At 40.6% G+C, this 16245-nt stretch overlaps 1 pseudogene; it reads left to right on the top strand.

The window, feature by feature from the left end:
• The first annotated feature begins 4719 nt into the window (after nucleotides 1-4719).
• Nucleotides 4720-15244, top strand: LOC116888047 (annotated as a pseudogene).
• Nucleotides 15245-16245: the final 1001 nt, after the last annotated feature.

The raw sequence follows: 16245 nt of genomic DNA, 5'->3' as shown, positions 1-16245 counted from the left end.
AAGTTATTGGAACAATTTAGATGATAGAGTAACATATTTCCATTTTAATGATTATTCAAAATGTCATATATGTATATATATATACACACATTTAAATTTGTATCCATTCTTTACTACTGCTGAACCCCATTCCAACTTCATGACCTCTTTTTCCCATTAGTAGTAGTAACCCCTTTACTCTAATTTGTGCTGATCATATGAGTATGGGTATGAGGCTATTCATTCACTGGGGCCTGAAAAATTAAATTTGGTTTTTGCTTTGCTTTTTTTTTTTTTTTTTTTTTTTTTTGAGAGAACCAGCCTCTCCTCTTTTAGATTTATTTATTTCATGTGGTGAGTACACTGTAGCTGTCTTCAGACATACCAGAAGGGGGCATCCTATCTATGCCAGTCACCATGTGGTGGCTGGGATTTGAACTCAGGACCTCTGGAAGGCAGTCAGTGAGTGCTGTTAACCTCTGACCATCTCTCAATCCCTTGTGGGTTTTGTTTGTTTGTTTGTTTTTGTTTTCTGTTCTTTTAAGACAAGTTCTCATGTAGTTCTAGACGACCAGAAACTTGCTCTGTGACCCTGGGCTGATCATGAATTCCAGATCTTCCTTTATCTCTCAAGTGCTGAGATTATTGTGGGTGCCACCGTGCCTGGCTCCATGAATGCTTTTAGAACTTGTAAGAAATATATAATTTGAAAGTCCTCCAGTTACCCTTATATATCCATTAAGAAAAGAACACTTTAGCAGCAATGCAGAGATTGGGGTGGAGAAAATAGTTATAGAGTATTATTTCATTAGTTGAGGGAAGAGACTGCAGGAAAGGATTACGGTAGAAGTGGGGAGGAAGAAGAAGGTCAATACCAGGAAGAGAATGAAGTTCTGAGAGAGACACTTGAAGTGAAGTAGAACGGGGAGGGGGGATAGAAGGGAAATAGGAGCTGGGAGGTAATCGCAGCCACTCAGGACCTGAAGCAGAAAGGTTTTTGTTCAAGGTCAGCTTGAGCTATGAGCTATGTAACATTAAGTTTGTCTCAAAATAAACAATTTAAAAATGGCTGTGGATGTAGCTCAGTGGTCAAACAATTGCTTTGCATGAACACAGCTGGTTTCAATCCCTGCTGCTGTGGAAAAGAAAGCAGAGGAAGAGGTTCATTGGAGAATAATGTGCTGATGAGAATGGCAACAAGGTGGCTGAACAGGGAAGATAATGGACTAATCAAGGTTGAATGGAGCAGGGGGTTTCCTGTTTGGCTAGCCTTAATTCCACCCACTAGATAGCCCCTGAAATTTTTAGTGCCTCCCAAAATTAAGAAGCATGCACAAACACCTACATTCAGAAACCCACAATGCTCTATAAAATTTCAACTGGAAAAATTAACAAACAAGCCAAGCACAAAATGGTGAACTGAAATGAATCACTGAATTTTTGTTTTGTTTTGAGACTGGATCTTCTCGACCCAGGCTGGCCAAGGGTTGAGAATTCCTAATCCCTCCTGTCTTGACTGCTCCAGTGTTCGGCTTATAGGCCAGCATTACCACACCCATCTCATTTGACTTTTATTTTGATAAAGAAGAAAGAATAGAAACAAAAATAAACAGTTCTTAGTATGCATGAGACCTTGGCTTTGATTCTCAGTGTAACACACAGAAAATTTTAGAGTATTTCAGATTCTCAAATTTCGAAGTAGCTATGTTCAACCTGTATCACGCTGTCTTCGGAAGAATTCTGTATTTGAGTCATCTTGCCTCAGGGACTCAGCAGTTATTTGTGTGACTGTAATTCCTTCCTGCAGTTATATATTTTTTTAAAGGTTTAGACTACTTGATACACATTGTACCTGGCCTGATTTACTAATGTAGTACTGTTCCAATTTAATCCAATGTGGCCTGGCATTGCTAGACACACATTGTTGCTACAAAGTGGAGATTATCAATACTGCCTACTTATTTTCTAGATAGGTATTTTTTTTTTGCCATCCTCATATACAAGGATATACCTTGTTTTTAAGGGTTAATCTCAGTTTCCTGTGCTTTCTGATTTTTCCTTCCCTCGGGCAGGTCTTAAGGACATTTGCTTTTCTTAAAGACTGCCAACACTGTCAGGTTCCCCTTCCCACTGTACCATTCGTCCTGTTTTCTAGAAGTCACTGTAGTCCCAAGTCCATTTCTCTTCATAAGGTTTTACAAACATTTCTAATAGACAGCTCTGACTCATTTAAATCCTCACTGATATGAATCCTTCTCAGAAGCCAAGCTTGGTGGTGTATCCCTGAATTCTAACACCAAGGAGGCTGAGGCAAGAGGATTTTGAGTTCACTCCCAGTCTGGCTCACACATCTTTGATGTCAAACTGGGCTACAGAATGAGCCACTGTCTTTAAAAGAGAAGCAGGGCGCTCTACATGGCTCAGAGGGCAAAGGTACTTGCCATGCCAGCCCCAACAATCCGAGTTCAATCCCTGGATCCTACTTAAAGGTGAACAGACATAACGGACACCACAAATTTGTCCCCCGACCACCAAGTGCACATTGAAGCATGACACCCCTTACTGTAATAAGAATTTTTTAAAAAAGCAAGACAATAACAGGAACCCAGATCCTGAGAACCCCTTCTCAGTCTTTTTCTTTGTGTGGGTTTTCATTAGAATTTCCCACTAAATTCTGAAGTCAGAAACTGAGAGAATTTCTGCTCACACTGATAAATATGAGTCTTTTTGGCTCCATCTACTGGTTGGAAATGTTACTTCTTCTGAAAACACTTTCAACAGGCATGGAAATAGTGTTTGCTGGGGTCTGGGAGTTGTCACTCAAACCATACGTACACCAGTCTCAGTTAAGCAAGAATAGTTTATTGAATGCACAGCATAATACTGGAAGTCCAGGTCCACAAGAAGGGAAAACCTAATTGTGGCATCAGTCTGCCTCAAGGCAAGCTTTTTATGTGAAATACCAGGTTCAAAAGTTGGAAGGCAAGCAGGGAAGTTGTACAACATTTTGGCTAACCAGACAAAATTTTGTCAGCTAATTGTTAAGCTGATTGGTCCTGCGGGAGGTAAGAGGGTGGTGGACAGGTGGTGAACGGGGAGGGGGGTTCAGAACATAGAGATAACAGGGTAACAGTAATTCAACCATCACTTTTTGCCTTATTAGTAGCATTCTTCAGTGTCAGTGTAATAACTATGGACTTATTTCACCTTGTGAGTATCATGGAATCTGAATACAAAATGGCTGCAATTAGGTTAAAAGGAGCGGGCCTTACCAGCTTTTCCAAGCTCTGAATACTCTTTAACCTACTTAAGTCAACATAGAATCAACCACAACACATGAAACAGTTCAAAGACATTGAAATATAACTGGTTTTGACCACTGAAAAAAGACTGGAGTCAGGAAGTAAAAGTGCCTTGCTTTACCTCAGATTTGCGGCTGCTTATAACAGACCTGCCATGCTGGCTGCTTTTCTGTCGCTGTCAATGTGCTTGCTTCTGCAATTCGACAAGCCTCATGTTTAGTCACATAGGTGAAGTTCTCATTCACGGTCCTTGGTCAAGTCAGCTATGATTTGAACCCACCAATAACAAGAGGTCAGCCGTGATGCTGACTAGCCTAGTCCAAGAAACAGTGGACCATGTGCTCAGGGTTTTGGAGGTTATTTTCCCAAGTCCCTGCCAGAGTGAATGCATTCCTTCAAACATCCATTCAGTCCCCGATGCCTGTTCTGAGTATGGTCTTTTTTCATTCCTGTTTTCCCGTAACAAGAAGGAAAGTCATTTATATTTAAAAGAAATAAAAAAATAGGGGGTTGGGGATTTGGCTCAGTGGTAGAGCGCTTGCCTAGCAAGCACAAGGCCCTGGGTTCAATCCCCAGCTCCGAAAAAAAAAAGAATAGAAAGAAAAAAAAAGAAATAAAAATAACATATGTCACTTTTTATTCAATTTTATTTTTCTTGGATATTTTATGTATTTACATTTCAAATGTTATCCCCTTGACATATGTCACTTTTTATTCTAACCAATTGGAATGTACAACCAAAATTTTGATACTATCCTGTTATGTGTGGGTATGAGGAAACAGGTATTTTCTTCTATTATTTGTAGGATTGTAAATTGGTACTATCTCCATGGTCAATATATCAACCGCATTTGACAGGTTACAAAGGTACACTTTCCATTCTAGAATCTGACCTCTAGGAATTCATCCTTTTCGTGTACCTGTGTGTGAAAACTGACATATAGTAAAGTTTATATTTAAAAGAAACTGTACCTAACCCATGGAAGTAGTACTTAAATAATCCTTGTCTTAGTTCGGCTGTGATAGGGACACTGAACAAAAGAAACTTCAGTAGGAACTGGCTTATATATCTCGAGTCATGGTCCATTGAACAGAGCCAAGACAGGAATTCAAGGCTAGAACCTGGAGGCAGAAAACTTAAGAAGGATCACTAGCCAAAGGATATCACCATGCATAGTGGATTGGGATTGTCCACATCAATCATTAATCAAAAAATTTTCCATAGGATTGTTTATAGGCCAATCTGATGGGGGTATTGTCTCAACTGAGATTCCTTATTCTTGGATGATTCTAGCTTGTGTCAAATAGACAAAAACCAACCAGGACAATCCTCTACTGAAATAATTGAGATGCTATGCAGTGATAAAAACAAAAAGGAATCTCTTTATATATTAATATAGAATAAGCTCTAGTATACCAGTACATATTTTAAATTAAAATGCTAAGGATCAATAGCTTGGTAAGTTACTATTATTATAAATGGTCTCTTGAAGGGTATTATTAATATTGTTTGCAAGTAGCGAAAGGAACCTAGCTGGTTGAGGGTAGCGCTGTGAAACACACTTTATATTGTATGGTTTTTGTTATACCTCAATTTTTTAATAATGTGATTAAATTAACTATTCAAAATGATATAATAATTATTCTTACTTTCATTATTTGTGGTACTGGGAATAAACCTGGGGATCACCATGCAAGGAACACACTGAGCACTAAACTACACCCAAAGACCATGATAATGTATAAATTAAGGCTGGGGAGATGACTCAGTCAGTAAAGTACCTACTGTGTAAGCATGAAGACTTGAGTTACAGTTCCTGGCACCTCCATAAGAACCCAGATGTAGTCATCTATAACCCTAGCAAGGTTGGGAGGAGCCAAGTGGATCCCTGGAGATCATTACTCAATAGGTTAGCACTGAGCTCAGTGAGAGACTCTTGACTCAGATGCTAAGGGATCCAGCTGCCTTTCCCTCCTGAGTGTTGGCATCGAAGGAGAGTGACAGCGGGCCAGGCCATTAAGGCAGTTTTTAAACCAATATTTATAGAACTAGAATCACAACAATCATGCTTCTGAATACTATTTTAAGATATGAATCAGTTTTGTGTGCTTCATCACATAGTTTGGTTCCAGGAGTTCTGTGCATTTCAAGCATGTATACAGTGGAACAGTACCCATGTTCAGACTTTAAGCAGCAGTCCAGACTTACTGTGGATATTGGTTATGTTTAATGGAAAAAAAAGAGTCTGCTGTGTATTACGTGATCTTGCATATGATAAACAGGTATATAATTTGCTCTTGGGAGGGAGGATTGAAAAAAATATTGACAAATAGACCTGTCAAGACTAACAGAATTTAATTTGAAAACATTTCAATTATTATCAACTATATGAAATGTTTTCAAATTAAATTTTGTTAGTTTTAACATAGATCAGCTGTAAAAGCATAGACATTCACATAGACTCAGTAGGTTGTATTTATACATTTAATCGTGTGTGTGTGCATGTGTGTGCGCATATGTGTGTGCGTGTGTGTGTGTGTGTGTGTGTGTGTGTGTGTGTGTGTGTGTAACAATAATAATTAAAGAAAAAGAGGCAATGAATTTGAGAGGGAGGAGAAAAGATGGAGAGGGGTTAGATGGAGGAGAGGGAGGGGAAATAATAGATTAAATTTTAAGTAAAAATAAAATCAAATCATGCTGAGAGACTGCCCTAGCCTTTAAAAGGAACAGTACTGGGCAGGACTAAGGCTAAAGACTGATGATTCTTGGCCTTATAATCTTACTATTTGTGCTTTTATAGGTGCCGGTATCCTTTCTCTCACTATTTTGGGCTTTTTATAAGTGCTGGTTTCTTTCTTTGTAACTCTTATTATTTTGTTCTAATAAGCACAGGTTTCTTTTGTCTCTCACTCAAAGATCTCTCACTGACCAGGCCAGAGGCTGGGAACTCATTAACTCTGAACCAGAGAGAAAAGAAAGAAAAAGCATTAAAATACTTTACATAGGCAATATGCCCCCCCCCCACTCACACTCATACACAAAATCTGGTCGGGGCCGACCACCTGTCTCATCAACTCTACATGTCTTCATGGATACCTACATTCGTACACATACTTACACATGTATGTATAGACGAACAGACATAGACATTTTGTGGATGGGGCCGATCCCCCAAGCCACACTTTTTCCTTCTCTGTGGCCTTCTCATACCTTTTTAGATGAAGGTTTGTTAGAAAATTACCTCATAGATAAAATGTTACACAAAGGGGGAGTTATAGTAGGATGTTGACATTAAGTTCAAAGCAGCGTTTCATTCTATAAGCTATTCTATATAGGTTCAAAGCAACACTTTCCTGTTCTTGCTTTATCACAGTGCACACCTGTGGCTTCATCCTTGGATCTGACCTAGAGTGAATGTTTCTTCTTGATCACAAACTTGTCCCAAGCCCGTTTCTCTTTTTAGTGTAATTGTGGAAGTGCATTGTATTCCTGATCAGGCAGCCTTTACTTACTATTGTATGAGGGTGGGTACATTCTATTTTGATTCTCACTTTTTTATATCTTTCTGGCAAAGCAGCTAAACCATCTCTTAAAACTGTCTTCCTAAAATTATTTGAATTAATTCAGAAATTTATAAAATCATCAATTCATCTAGACAGTATTAATTCATGAAAGTTCATTTTCTTATCGATCTCAGGAGATTTGCTCAACAGGGTGGGCTGATGGCCAGGATAATGAGGTTATGTTACAGTGACAGAGAAAGGCATACGAGCAACATAAAGCGATCCTGGGATAGAAATCTCTGAAGACCGTGCAATTCAGAGCTTAACCATCACACCATGCAAAGCAGTGGGTCATCTCCGGAAAGCTTACCTGCATGCCTTTAGTCTTTCCTGGATGGATCCTGACAAAATGACATTTACATGACCTTTATAAAGGTCAGTTATAACTAGTTGGACATTTTTATTACTTATTTGTTTACTTATTTTTTGAGACAGGTTCTCTCCCTCACAGAGCCCAGATTGGCCTTGAAATCTTGATTCCCCCACTCCTACCTCCCAAGTACTGAGATTATAGATAAGCACCAACATGCCTGCGTGATTATTAAATTTTACTTTCCTGATTCAGTGGGGACAAACACATTAAATATATTTTATGAATATAAAAACTTAGATCTAGGTAGAATTCAGGATAAGTTCCAGCAATCTGGTACCATTTTAAAATTTTTTTATGTGTATAAGCATTTTGCTTCCATATATATATATATATACACCATGTGTGTGCCTAATGGCTTCAGAGACCAGAAGAGGGCATTAGATCCCTATCAGGGATTACAGATAGTTGTGAGCCATCATGTGGGTGCTAGGAATTTCAACAAGTTTCTCTTCACTGCTAGGCCATCTCCTCCTCCTCCTCCTCCTCCTCCTCCTCCTCCTCCTCCTCCTCCTCCTCCTCCTCCCTCCTCCCTCCTCCTCCCCCTCTTCTTTTTTTTGAAGTAAGTTCTTGCTATGTATCCACTATCCACTATCCAGCCAGCCAGCCTAGTTGAAATGGGAAGTTTCAGGTTTAATGACATCCTTTGTCTGAAAAATTTAGACATAGATCATGTCATGTTAAGGAGTTCGTGTTATGTTAGCAGTTGAAACATTGTGAATTCATACATGATAGGTACTCTACCACTGAGTTTTACCCTCTGACCTAGATTTTACTTTTAAGGTGATGGGAAAGCAGACATCAAAGTATTCAAAGTGTTATTCTTTTTCTTTTCTTTCTTTTTTTTTTTTTTTCCGGAGTTGGGGACCGAACCCAGGGCCTTGGGCGCCTCTCTGCCACTGAGCTAAATCCCCAACCCTCAAAGTGTTATTTTAGAAAAATTATACTTATATAGTTTCTGATCACTGAAAAAAGGGCAAGATCTGGCAGAGAGCTGGTAGATTAAAATTTGCTTTCATGTTTCTTTATTTTGTATGTATTTTGTTTGTATGTATGTTGAGCATGGGTGGTGGTTTGAATATGTTTGATAGGTTTATGGGTTTTAATGTTTGGCCCTAGGGAGAAAGCACCATTAGGAGGTGTGGTCTTATTGGAGTAGGTGTGGGTTGTGACCCCAGTATATCCCCAAGGCTTTCTCAAGGTGAGCTTTTTTTGAAATTGGCATACTTCAGTTAACAAGAACAGCTATTTTGAAGCAGAATTAGAGAAACCAGAAAAACAAGGTTTGAACATTCAGATATTTTTCCAGAACTACGGACTGTTATAGATTAGGTTTTTGTTTTTATTTTGGCCAATGGTTTATGGCATGTAGTTCCCACTACCCCGATTTAAGCTCTGGGCTGACTGCACTATCAGCCTCGCCCAAATTCTCTCTGATCTGTGGATGAAACACGCGCACACGCGCGCGCGCGCACACACACACACACTTTATTTATTTTAAGATTTTATTTATATGAGTACCCTTCAGGTGTCTTCAGACACACAAGAAGAGGGCAACGGATCCTATTACAGATGGTTGTGAGCCACCATGTGGTTGCTGGGAATTGAACTCAGGACCTGTGGAAAAGCAGTCAGTGCTCTTAACCACTGAGACACCTCTCTAGTACTATTAGCTTATTTTTTTAATATGCTTAATCTCAATGGCTGGGCTCTTCTTAACCTTCCTCGGCTCTTGCACCCTTCTTTTCACTCCCAGATCAGCACTGTAATCTGCCTCAGCTTTAGTAGCTCAGTTACCTTTAGTCCCATCTCAACACTCTAACTCTGCCCTTCTATAGTAGCTGTCTTCAGACACACCAGAAGAGGGCATCAGATCTCATTACAGACGGTTGTGAGCCACCATGTGGTTGCTGGGAATTGAACTCAGGACCTCTGGAAGAGTAGTCGGTGCTCTTAACCGCTGAGCCATCTCTCCAGCCCCTTCCTTACATTTTTAACCTCCCACCTACTAACCCAGGCTCAGTTGGGGAAGTGACCAATGTGGCCACTCCACTGCTAATCTCATGGCAGGTGGCTTTTTCTCCTTCCCATGCACAGTCTTATTTTTTCTGTGTCTCTAGCCTGCCGGAGGGAAAACAGGAAGTCCCCCCTATTCTGCCCAGCTCATTGGCCTCTAACATCTTTATTAAGAACCAATTGGGCTTACAGAGTGGGAAATCTCTCCAATATTTATCGCTATCAGAGATAAAATGAAACACAGTCATAGTGGAAAAGCAAATGCCTTTTGTGTGCTAAACTTCTCACAAATGGATTTGATGCCTAGTTAAAAAAAATAACAAATTAATTAGTATTTCCTTCATTTTGTCAGTGTAGAAACTGGGTCACAGACTGGTCTGAAGAGCTAGGATCAGCTAGATACTGTGTGGGGGAATCTTATCAGTGAGACTGTGTGACAGCAAGACTCCAGGAGTTCTTACTTTTAAAACACTTTGATAGACAGATTGCTAGCAGTTAGAGCATGTGCTGCTCTTGCAGAAGACCTGGGTATGGTTTCCAGTTCCCACACGGTAGCTCACAGCCATCTGTAACTTTAGTTCCAAGGGGTGCTTTTTTCTGTTTTCTGTGTGTTCCTACATACATACAATGCCCATAAACTCTCATGAGAATACATATACACAGGAAGATTAAAAACATTTTAAAGAGCTGTAATTAATGCAAAATGTTTAAATTTAAAAATATTACATATTTTGTTTATATATGTTCAACACATATTCGTTTATTAGCCTTACATTGGATTTGTATTTGTCTTTGAAATGTTTGATTATGTCCTTGCACTTATTTCCACCACTGTTTTTCAGAGCTATTTGCTTTAAAGGAAACTAGAAAATATTCTTCCTTCCTGTAATATCTCTATTTACATTCTTCAAGATAAATTTTTGCAACTAAGTCATTTTATCTTCATTCATTATTCTTGTTATTAACTCTGAGCATCTGGGACTAGTTTCAGGTTATAATAATACTCATTTATATTTCATGGTACTATTTTTAAATTAATTTGTACTTTGGTTATTAAGTAGACATTAAAAATATTTGTATTTTTAGATTCTATTAAAGTCTTTGCAAATAATTCCCTTTAAATATATTATAAAACTTTTATTAGTCAGTGTCATTATGAACCAACCAAAAGAGAGTATTTTACAAAAATAATATTCCAATCCCAAATTTAATGTAGATTTCATCTAACTTTGTAAAATTATGCAGAGTATGTTGCTGATTAAAAATATTAAGAGAAAATACACAAAACTTTATAAATGATAAAATTAAAGTTTCACGTTATTTTCTCCCTTTCCCTCTGTCTACTAAATCCAATATTTTAAACTTCCTTTAATTTTCATCTAAATTTGCACTGTAATGTAGATATAGAAAAACAATGTAAACTATGATAAAATATATGGACTCACTACATAATCTATGAGTCTCAGTTAAAATTTAATTCAAAAACTGTCTGAATAAAATCAGGAAAATATTGCAAAAAAAAAAAAAGAGAAAAGAACCAATAGGGGAGCAAAACATGCAAATCCCTGCTCATGGCATCAGAACAACTTCCTACAGTAGTGTTCTCTGCTGAGTTATACAGTGAGATAGGTTGTCACATAGTCCAGGATTGTCTTGGATTTTCTATAGAACTAAGGATATCATTTAACTTTTAATATCCTGGATCCACCCCATAAGTGCTGGGATTACAAGCATTGCTACTATCGTGGGCTATAAGGCATTTTACTTTTATTATTTTTAAATATTTATTTTATTAATTTAAGTTAGGGCTAGAGAGATGGATCAGTCATTAAAGTCTAGGCTCACAACGCAATCAAAAATATTTTAAATTATATGCGTGTGTGTGTGTGTGTGTGTGTGTGTGTGTGTGTGTGTGTGTGTGTGTGTAATGCAGGTACATTCAGAACCTAGAGGCACTGGGCTTCCTAAAGCTAGAGGCTGTCGTGAGCCACCTAGTGGTAGAAGCAAGGAACTGAATTTGTATTCTCTGGAACAATAACATTGATTTTAATCTTCAATCTCTCCAGTCCCCACAATGCATTCCTTTTTCTTTTTTCTTTTCTTTTTTTTGCTTTTTTTATAAGTGTAGTATTTTTGGGGGGTTTGTAGGTGTGAATAAGTGTGAATAGTTCTAATACAGAAGACTACTGTTTTCTGTCTTGAATCCGAGTTATTTTTATTAACTACATGCTTTTGTTATTAACGTGTCCTCAGTTTTCTATGTATACAGATATACACAATCAAAATTGAAATAGGGAAGAGATGGCTTACTAGTTATAAAAGACTTGCTCTTGCCGAGGACCCAGTATCCATAAGGTAGCATATATCCTCCAGTTCCACAGGATATTTAGTCCTGTTTGGTCTCCATGTGCACCAAGCAAGTGATCAAATGGTACAGAATTCATATTTTAAAAAAATAGGTAGGAGCTCAACAGTTCCAGTGTCCTGCACTGGTTGCCTGCGGGTCTGGAGCAGCTATGGACGCTGCAGGCTTGACACCCAGTTCCCTAGAGATTGTGTGGCTTAGCAAAGTAGCCCAAGCCACCTCCTATACCGGTCATACCAGGGCAAGTTAAAGTCTTCAGAGTTGTGAATACTTTTGAACCCCAAACTCCAGATGAATTGTACTTTCAGGCAGGAGTTCTTCTTATCTATAGAAGAAGATACTATCTGCCCCTCTGACGGGAATGACACCAGATGGTGGCAAGGGACCTGCAGTCAGGATCTATTGACAATCCACTGCATGAAGCAGCAAAAAGACTTTCGCTTGTTCAGAGAGTGCTTGGACAATCACGTGGGTGTGGACGGTTTCTACAAAGCCACCAGAACCACTGCCCTGTCTTGGGCCTGACACAGGGGTCACAGAGATACAGGGGGAGTGTTGTTTACTCAGCCAAATGTTGAGCTGAAGCAACAAAATGAGCCAGGAGACAGAGCTCTGCAAATGGCTGCCTGAGAGGATTAGACATTGTCTATTTGCTCCTGGGAAAGGGTGAAAGGACTTAAACAATAAGAAACTGGCCACCAATGCTGCCTGTGCATCTGTTATGCAGAAGAATCAGAGGCACATGGTGTTTGACGAGAAGCCACACCAAGTGCCGTCTTCCCCCTCCCAACATAAATTTTTATGAATTATTTGGGAATTTCAGACAGTACATCCAGACCACCCTCATTTTCCCATTCCTCTCAGTTCCATTCTCTGACCCTTGTGCTTCCTCACTCCTCAAAAAATCCCATAAAGCCCACTTTGTATACTCATTAGATCATGGCCAAACTCTCAGTGGTCAGGAATTCCAAAAGAAACAAATTTGAATTGTGCAACTGCCCCCTGCCCCACCCTCCTGGGAAGCCATCAACCGTGAAGAACTCAGACTAATTCCTTCTGGAGCTATTTTGATCTCAAAACTTCTTTTGCTTTTGCCATTCCAAAATCTTGGTTGGTTTGCCAGGAGATTCTTGATAACTGTTCTTTTCAGAGTCCGTCTGAAGGGGGCACTGTTACACCACGATCTGTGATGGGTCACCACCTATGTGAGGGGCTTCTCACCTGTGGCTCGCCAATAAGCAATGGCATACTTCCTTAGTTCATCAGAACATAACAACCACAGATTATTTCTATTTGCCAAGCTAAAGAAATTTTAATAGTTTTTTTCTTTAAAAAAAAATCAGGATTTTGCCTGGTTGGTGGCACAGTGTCTGGGAGCCCCTGGGGTCCAGGTTAGTTGAATCTGCTGGTCTTCCTGTGGGGTCACCCTCCTCCTTAACTTCTTCCAACCTTTCCCTAATTCAACCACAGGGGTCCCTACTTCCACCCATTAGTTGGGTGTAAGTATCTGCCTCTTTCTTAGTCAGCTGCTGGTAGGGCCTCTCAGAGGACAGCTATGCTAGGCTCCTGTCTGTAAGCACACCACAGCATCAATAATAGTGTCAGGCCTTGGAGCCTCCCCTTGAGATGGATCCCAGTTTGGGCCTGTTGCTGGACCTCCTTTCCCTCAGTCTCTTTTTGTCCCTGCAGTTCTTTTAGACAGGAACAATTCTGGGTCGGGAATTTGGCTGTGGGTTAGTAACCCCGTCCCTGCACTTGAGGCCCTGTCTGTCTACTGGAGGTGGACTCTTCCATTTCTCTCTACCCACTGTTGGGCATTTTGACTAAGGTCACCCCCATTGAGTGTGAGAGTAACCCCCCAAGTGTCTGGAACTTTCCGGAAGGTCCCTCACTTCCCACCCCTGAGGTTGCATATTTCCATTCATTCTCCCGGCCCTTTGAGCTTCTGTTCCTCCCCCATATCTGATTCTGTTCCCTTCCCCTTCCCCTCTCCCACCCAGGTCCTACTGTCCCTCTGCCTCCCATGATTATTTCCCTCCCCCTTCATTAGCTCTGATTTCCTATTATGATTCTATTATCTGCTTTCTTAAAAACAGCATTAGCTGACAGAATTTTCTGTTCTAATGGAATATTCTATAGCTTGGCTGTCTCACATAGTAGACATTAGTCACGTGTACCTATTGGGCACCTGCATTTATCTACACATTTTCTCTCATGGAGGAAGATGATTGTCTTAGTACAGTTTTCTTTTTACGTAGTAAAACCCCATGACCAAAATCAACTTGTGGAAGACAGGGTTTATTTCAGGGCAGGGGATCAAGGTGTAGGGACCCGGAGGCAGGAACTGATGCAGAGGCCAAGAGGGAGTGCTTGTACTTCATAGATTTTACAGCCTGTTTTCATATCCAACCTCCTGCCCAGGGGTGGCATGGCCCCCAGTGAGCTGGTCTCTCACATCCATCACTGATCAAGACAACGCACTACACGTCTGTTAACTAGGCTCCTGCCCTAAGAAAATTGGCTTGATCCACTCTTTCCTTGGTCTCCATGTCTTCTACCTGGTCCCAAAACTGCCATCTTTTACATGATGCCCCCACATAAAACAAGTCTGTCTCCAAGGCCTTGAAGATGGAGTATGGGAGGTCAGTGACAACATAGTCACTGAACTTCGTTGTTTCTTTCTTGGGCATTTTCACCAGCCTGGTGGTACTCTCTAACAAGATCCTGTGTCATAGCCACCCTCCAGCAGTCACCCCAGTTTCATGAAATCTATCGTTTGGTGTTGAGTGGGTTTCTGTGCTGTCTATACCTTGAGCCCCTGAGGCCGTGTCCTGAGGCCAGCTTTCTACAACCTGACTAACTGTCCAAAGTCTGCCAAATGGACACAGTTTCTCCTATCCCTTCAGCTCTGCAAGCCAGCAGTCCTGCACAGACTGTGGCCAGAAGAACTCCTGCCTCCCACGACACCCTTTGTGGAAGGGAAGTGTGGTTGCTTCTCATAAGAAATGGCGCCCAGACTGTAGATCACCCAAGTAGGCTTTATCTCGAAAATTTCCCTTAAACCAAGAAGGTGGTCAAAAGTTGGTGGAAAGAGACTTATAAAACATCTCTGGGTTGGGGGATTTAGCCAGTGGTAGAGCGCTGCAGCAAGCGCAAGGCCCCTTGGTTCGTCCCCTAGCTCTGAAAAAAAGAAAAAATCGCAAAGGAGCTTTTAGTCTTGGGACCCCTTGACTTCTCTATAGTCATCAGTGCAAGTTAATAAATAATCAGATTGGAAACCTACAGAAACCACAGAATAGTAAGCAGAAGCAGAGAGTGGGGACCTGGAAGCTTCCCTCGTTTTTCATTTCCTAAAACTGTTTGTCTTCAACCTATGTCCTTCCTAGTGCAAGTAGATGCTATTCTGCGGAGACTGGGTTTCAGGGAGCAACCTGTCCATAATAGACAACGGAAAGTGTTCCAGGTCAAACTTCTGCCCAGGTTGGCAACACGATTAAGATGCCCTATGTTGTGTATGCCCAGTGTGAGGTGAAGCTGAAGTTAACAGGAACACTAGAAGCTTCAGGGGCAAGGCTGGACACTGCTGCCAAAATGGGCAATCTCAAGCCAGGAGAACGAATTAGAAAACATTGTCTGTTAATCGGCTAGTTCCTTTGCGTAGAATTAGCATGCTAGTGAACCTAGCATATAAAATTATTTTAGTGGAAACAATTTTGTGAAATAAAGGGCACATGGGAGTATTTAAACATTTTAGAAGGACAGGGAGGAAGAGAACCAGGAAAGGAGCAAGACGAAGAAAGAAAGAAAGAATACAAGAAAGAAAACGAACTACAGAATTGCCTGAGGGCAGATCTTACGGAGGCATTTTCTCAATTGAGAGTTCCTCTTCCCAAATGACCCTAGTTTGTGTCAAATTGGCATTAAACTGTCCGCCGCAATATTAGAATACAGGCAACAAGGAATCACCTCTTCCCAAAACTGAAATAGTATATAATAGCTGCATGCAGGAGTTGGTGGATGTTGAATTCAGCAGCAGAGACGTGGAGACCCAGTGAATTCCAAAGCTCTGAGATACAACACAGCGAGCGACACAGAGAGAGAGAATGCCTCACGCCTTGTCATCAGGCACCCTGGTTAGGAAGGGGAAATATCTTCCATTGGTAGAAGTAAAGGCCAGAGGTCACAGGGTCCCAGAAAGCCTCTGCTAGAGAGCTTCATAGAAGAACTTGGGGGTCACTAGCTGGTGATTTTTAGGGCAGGAATAAGCACAAATTCCATGTTGAGAAGGCTATTATCTGAACTGCTTTGAGGGTCAGAAATCTCTGCAGAGCCCCATCTCCAGGACACCGCAGTGACATCAGTGGTTAGTTGACTGTCTCTTGAAACAGTCTGATCTCTGGGAAGTAACACTAGTGTAAACTGGCTGGAAATTCTGGGCTGTAAAGGGATGTGAATTGTGATATAGAGGGCTAGACTATACAGACTGTGTAGAACTGCTGGACTAGGCAACCTGTCCTCTGAGGCCAGGGACGTAAGTAATGATTTCCTGAATGTGCCAGCATGCAGGAAAACAGGATCAGTATTAAAATGGCCCCACTCCCAACACAGAAAGGCTCCAAAGTATTTTGGGAGCACTTTGCAATCTTTTT

This window comes from Rattus rattus, chromosome X (assembly GCF_011064425.1).
Source record: "Rattus rattus isolate New Zealand chromosome X, Rrattus_CSIRO_v1, whole genome shotgun sequence".
Taxonomy (NCBI): Eukaryota; Metazoa; Chordata; class Mammalia; order Rodentia; family Muridae; genus Rattus; species Rattus rattus.
Note: the sequence above shows the minus strand (reverse complement) of the source record. Positions and strands in the feature narration are given on the sequence as shown.